Consider the following 6,468-nt stretch of genomic DNA (forward strand, 5'->3'; position numbering starts at 1 on the left):
GGAGAACTATATACAACAAAGATAGAGGTGAAATGAAAGATACACAACAAGGCTGAGCCAGTTTCAGCTCCAAAGACAGGCTTTGTCCACTATTAATTTGTGAGCAGAGCATCATGTGAAAACAGAAAGGTTGCATTAAACCTTTAGGACACAATAGAATTGAACACATGGCTTAGAGAATAGTATATCTAATAGGATGCATCTTACCCAGCTGCAAACTGTATCAAGCTGTATATCTGGAGCTCTTTTTGCTGGAGATTATGTCACAACGGATAATTGCATTTAATAATGTGTTCAGATATACGGTGGTGTCAATGTATAAGCAGAATCTTTGCCTCCCTCCTGGGAGAGTTACCTTTAAAAAATAAAAGCCCTTAGGTACTCAAAATACTTGAGCTGTGGCAGCAGAAACTTCATATAGGCTCATTTAGCAATCACATCCCATGTTAATTAGCCAAAGGGATTATTGTTTTAAACACAGCGTTCATTTTCCTTTGAATGAGGCATGAGCACATTGCTCCTGCATGATTTTGCAGTCCCTGTCTCCCCAAGCCTGAAAGTAATGCTGGGCTGCAGTGCTTCTCCAAAGGAGAGCTCTCTGAAAATGTGAGGGTAAGATCCCGTCTCAATGCCTCTCACAGACCTCCCACCAAATCTTCTCACTTCGCAGCATCTGCAAATTCAGTTAAGAATCTGAATGTCAATCAATGGTTTTCTCTGGCTCAGTAATCATTCACAATAATGATTTTGTTATTGAAACTTCAGCACCAGTGCTGTTGAAGATTTACAGGCCAGAATGGAATCCAGCTCTCTGGCCTTTAATTATCCTAGCTCTATAGTGCTAAAAAACCTAGAAAAAAAATATCAAAACCCACTGAATTAGGAAGATATAACTTTACAAGCTCTTGGGACATATTAATTGAGAAAGACAACATGGCAAATTGAAATAAAAAATTCTAAGTTTCTATCATATATGGACTTGAATAAATAAAAACAAAAGAAGAAACCCCAAATTGCACCAGAAACCTGTCAACAATCTACTCTAACAATTTTCATCTGAGATCTTGGCTTTTAAATGCCTATCTTATTCAGACTATAAATTAGTGGTGAACCCTTCAGCAGTTAAAATGGCAAGATGCAATAGTCATCCTAGTTAACAGGAATGTTTTCTTAACCCAGTTAAAGACTACAAAGTGAGAAACAAGCACCTTAAATCTTAGTTTAACTCAATAATTATTTTGCCTCTGAACACAGCTGCTGCATATTAAGTGCTTGATTTTAATCCCTTTGTTATAACTGAGAATTTACTCTCCAAATTACCATGTTCATGTCAATATAAAAAATATTTTATGTGTATCACAGGAAAGCCTGTGAATTCAAATGGTAATGAGATCTTTTCTTTTCTGTTTCTGTGTTACTGGACTAGATTGTGCTGTACTGGGGCTTCTTAACAGTTTGATGTCTGTGGAACAGATGGCTGAACAGAATGAGTTACTGATGCAGATGCAAAGTTGACACAGAACCATCTCCAGGCAGTGATAATAGAGATGGATGGCTCTGGGAGGGAAAGTTCACACACCGGTGTGTCTTATCAGCACACTGTAGACCCTAAAGTCCTTGGCATTTTAGCTCATTCTCAAGAAAGATTATTTCTTTTTGCATTTATGCTCATTTTGTTTCTTTTGGTACTTGCCTGTTAATGACAATTGCAGGCTGAAGAAATTTTACCATAAAGATTATTTTCATTTTCCTGTTCTGTAGAAACCCTACTTGCAAGACTTCTTACAAACAGTTTAATGAGGCAATTTTGTTTCTCCTTTTAACAAGACTCTGATTCCTGCTCTCTCTCTCTGCTTTTCACTTGGCTTTTTTGGGGAGAGCAAGTCCATATACCAATATGTAACTCCTAAATGATCCCTGTGGCCATGCTGATCATCCATTATCTTGAAATCTCCTATTCACTGATGCTAATAGGAGTTTTACTAAGGACTTCAGCTGTTGTTTCATATGTTCCTCTGCTGTGCAGTCCACTGATCGGTCTATCATGAGGTGGTAACTCATGCAAGACTGCATCATAGTATTGAGCATGTCTGAGGTATATTTTCTAACTCTTCCTACGTTCTATTTTATTGGAGCATATGCATCCCATCATACGCATAAACTGGATCCATCTTGACTGCTTCAAATAAAACAGTTTGTGCTCTTTTCTCATTGCTGAGTTACAACATTTAAATACAGGAATTATCGCTGGGAAGCTAGCACGAGGACAGGTCTCATTTCTTCCCTTCTTTCTCACTTTTTCTCAATATTCTCATTAATTCATAACTGTATTCACCGGTATTGCAACTTTCTCCTCCAGTCTCCCACCTGCGATGAAGCACCTCCTATGAGTAGGAAAGTATGTGTTTTTCATTCTGAACTTTTAAGGAACATCCAGGAACAAGCAAGTGCCTACGAAGAGGAAGTCAAAAGTTGTCTTGTGACAAGCTACATAAACTGGAGTTTTGTGGTTAAAATAGGCAAAGGGAAACCAGAAAAAGCTTTCCGCAGCAAAGCGTCCTCAAGTTAAAGCAATGCAGAATTGTCACAGCCAACACTCCTCTTACTGGAGGGTGGGTTGTGCTTCTAGCTGTGATCAACTCAAAGTGAGAAACTCCCTGTGCTGGCTTTCCTTGGTCAATTTGGGCAAGGGTTAAGCCCCTCCAGCTGAGCCCAGACAGCCACTCTCCTCCTGTCTTTTTCTCTCAAGATGCCTTAGCATTAAGTAAACCACAAGAAGGGTCACCTCTACATGAGGAAGAATTTCTTTTTGTTGAGGGTGGCAGAGCACTGAAACAGACTGCCCAGGGAGGTCATGGAGTCAATACCCTCTATGGAGATACCCAAAGCCCGCCTGGGTATGTTCCTGTATAAACTGCTCTACGTAGCCCTGCATTGGCAGGGGGGTTGGACTAGGTGATCTCCAGAGATCCCTTCCAAACCCAACTATTCTGCGATTCTGTGAACTCCTGCCGCCTGGATCAAGCCCTGTGGTTCGACAAAGTCCAGGTCACTCACTGCAGCTCCATCAGTCTCTGGTCCAGCATCCACCATAATGTATGGAAGCAGCGGAGAGGAACTGCTACTGCGCTGACACAGGTGACACTGTCAGGCAGGCCCACTCTCAGCCCCCTCACCATGACACTGCCCGTGGTTACCCTCGTGTGGGTTCACGATGGTGTGGGGAAGACCCTGTCCCACTCGAGGTGGATTTTGCTCATGATTATTCTTGTGCAGCTTTCTGAGGCAACTTCCCCGCAGCTGTGGGACCTCCTCGCCACGCCTGGATGTCGTTTTCCCTCTCATGCAGGACGAGTCCCTTCTTGCTAAGGCGACCGAAGCGCTGCCGACAGCAGGGGAGCGGCGCAGGGCGCCGGACTGCGGCGGTTCCACACGCGGCCCACGCACAGCGCCGCCGGGCACCGAGCGAGGGCGCAGGACCACGGGCGCGGAGCAAGAGCTCCGCCTGCTGGCCGCCGCGGGAAGCCTGAGGAATGGCGGGCAGCAGCTCACCCGGCGCTCCCGCCCTCCTGCCATTTTGTGTGTGGAGCTGGCGCAGGGGGGGAGTCCTCGTTTCTTTCCGCTTGTTCTCTACTTGGCTAAGAATTAAACACCGGTTGTCCTTTTAGTTATTTATTTATTGGTTGATGGACTGTGGTAATACGAGTCGTTGCACGTACCAAAAGCCCCGGGTTTCATCTCATCCAGCATTCATACAGGTGAAGTGTGTGGCGGCTGCTGGACGGGATCACCCTCCTCCTCAGGGCTTTCCTCCCGCAGCCTTCCCTGGGCCGGGGGCTGCGTTAGGTCTGGCCAGCACTGGGTTCTTTTCGGGCTTTCTCTGTTTCTGCATTTCTATGTGAATCCTCTCTGTTGATCCTGCCACACAGGGACAACTGCATCGTCACCTGCCTTGTGGTCCCTCACATAGGTAAACCCACCTCTCTTTTGTGAAAAAATTCCTCATGCCTTATTTCCCCATTCCACAGATATTTTAGTTTGTTTCAGCCCTGAGTGTTTTAGGTCTCATACACAATGGTGTGAGGAAAAAAAAACCAAGAACCCAGAAATAAATGGAAGTGTATTTGTTCTGTGGAAAGCCTCAGGCCGTGTTGTTTTGATTTGAAATTAAATTGTGAAGCATGAGTAATAGAGATACCGGTCCTTCCACCAGACCACCAGACAGAGGCGGGAGGAGGACCATGCAGCAGAAGTGTGAAATGTTAACGTACAAAGATTAAATTACTCTTACATGTTAACTCTGAGTGCATGTGAGTGTGTTCTGTTTTACAGATGGAAATACTGACATAAAATTACTCACCTGATGTCACATGGAGACTAAATGATATACCTGAGGTTTCAGTTCAGGCGTTACCAGATAATGTGTGGTACATGTGGCTGCCCACCTCAAATTTATGAAAACAGAGGGTTTCCTATTGAATATATGTTCGTTATAGAGAAATATCAATTAAAATAATAATATATTTTTACTCATATCTTTCAGAGATATGCACCAATCTCAAAGTGGATAGCTGAAGTTAGGTGCTGACAAGACCATCACAATGGCCTTTAAGGAGGAAAGACATGCTTGTGCTATATACTTTGACATTGAATTAGATTGTGTAGGGTGAGAAGAGGAAGTCCTTTTGATAGACACATTCTTTGCATAGGCAAAGGAGGGGAGTGTGCCAATAAAGCTCCCTAATCTTTGTCTTTGGATATCTAGGGATGGGACTATGGCATCAGCAGGACTTGGCAGAATTGCAGAGAAGAGAACCACCAAAATAGTTTTCAGCTTTGCCTCTAAGGGGTGATTGGAATCTCCTTTGATGTTGAGCATCTAGGAGATGTCCTCTGTGGATGCTTTTCTGGTCTGTCTCAGTACATTACTTTTATTGATATCACCTTCCCTCCTCATCCCTCTCCCTGGTATAGTTTGAATCTTCCCTATGGTATGTTTTTACCCTCACATCTACCTTTTTTCTTCAAAGTAAATCCTTTTTAAATACCACGCCAAAGAATTCCTGGTAGAGTTGTTTAACAAGGGCGACACATACTTATCTCTTGACCTCACACTTGGAAGCTACTGAGCACTTTGGCTTTGATCATCAGAAAATATGTCTGAGGCAGATATTTGGCATTGGAGACCTTAGTTTTCAAAATATGAGGCATAAAATATCATGGAAAATAGGAAACACTTGTAAAAAGTAATTCCGCCAGCTTTTGTGTGTGATATGTATCATCAAATGCAGTTCCACATTTAACTACTTAACATTTAACTACTGAGTGGGGTATTGAGAAACCAAGAAGAGAAACAATTAAGTAAAACACTTAAGAAAATGCCTTCTTTCCCTTCCAACTTCACTCCAACACCTTTCCTTCCTGCTTCCTAGCCTCAATTGCACTTCTTTTCACCTCTGCTCAGACCTTTCCAATCCCCCTGCTGAGGTGACAGGCCTGCAGTGGAGAAGGTTGCTCTCCATGTGTAGTGGTTTACTTCTGCTGCTCCTTGCTTCTGATTATTCCTCTTCTCTGTTGTTCCATCCTTACTGTTTTCTCTGGCCCAGCGTGGGCCACTATGGCTGCAGTCCCTCAAGGGTGTCCCTGCCCTGGCACAGATCATCCATGCACTGCAAACCTCTGGTGGAGGTTTGGTGGGCAATAGGATGCTCACACTGGTGCTGGAGCTGGCAGGAGCTGGCTGTGACTGGACCAGGATGGTTCATAGCCTCCTGCCACAGGGCACCCCACAGCAACCCGCCACCACACCTTACCAGATGTGCCCAAAGCCCCACTTTATACAGGTCAGCTGAGTCTGAGCACGTAAAAATACTTGCAGATCTTAGGAGATGTGTCTGACTTAGACAAAACCTGAAGTCTTCAACTGCCATGAAGACACAGCAAATTATTTGCGGTAAATATTTATTTGGAAGGCTAAATACTTTAGTAATCAGTAAATTATATGGTGATATCATGAGGACTAACTAGGACAAATAATGAATTATCATGAAAAGTGACCCTAGAGCATCCTACCTGTAATAAAAGTATGCTGCTAGAAACAAAGTGGATACACATTAAAATGCAGTGTACATTCTCACCAAGAGAAATATATTTTGGCTAGAGTTAAAAAAGCAGTCTGGATTGTATAATAAAGCTCCTTATCCATCTTTACAACTAAAAGAAGAGCTGTACTAGAGCAGAATGGTCCGCCGCTTTCCTCTTTTTCTTTTGTTGATTAGTTTTTACTAATCTGTTGAGATGTCACTTATTTTTGCCTCCTTGCCAAACAGAAAGAGCGAAGAGTACTTGTAAGGTGATGAAAAAGCTGTCCTGCAGACCTCTTTCAGGCACTTAATTGCATTGAATCTTGGTAATTAAAATCACAATGACCAAGCTTTTAAGTGGTCAGTTACCTTATGAAAGATAACA

General features: G+C 43.1%; 1 long non-coding RNA gene across 1 annotated transcript; it reads left to right on the forward strand.

The window, feature by feature from the left end:
• The first annotated feature begins 3,618 nt into the window (after positions 1-3,618).
• Positions 3,619-5,221, forward strand: LOC133276827 (uncharacterized). The gene is made up of 3 exons (XR_009746023.1): positions 3,619-3,970; positions 4,333-4,427; positions 4,544-5,221. It is a non-coding gene; the product is annotated as an uncharacterized LOC133276827 (long non-coding RNA).
• Positions 5,222-6,468: the final 1,247 nt, after the last annotated feature.

Source organism: Pezoporus flaviventris, unplaced genomic scaffold (genome assembly GCF_033815535.1).
Source record: "Pezoporus flaviventris isolate CSIRO_AGI_PZ_B2104156 unplaced genomic scaffold, CSIRO_AGI_Pfla_v1 ptg000047l, whole genome shotgun sequence".
NCBI lineage: Eukaryota > Metazoa > Chordata > Aves > Psittaciformes > Psittacidae > Pezoporus > Pezoporus flaviventris.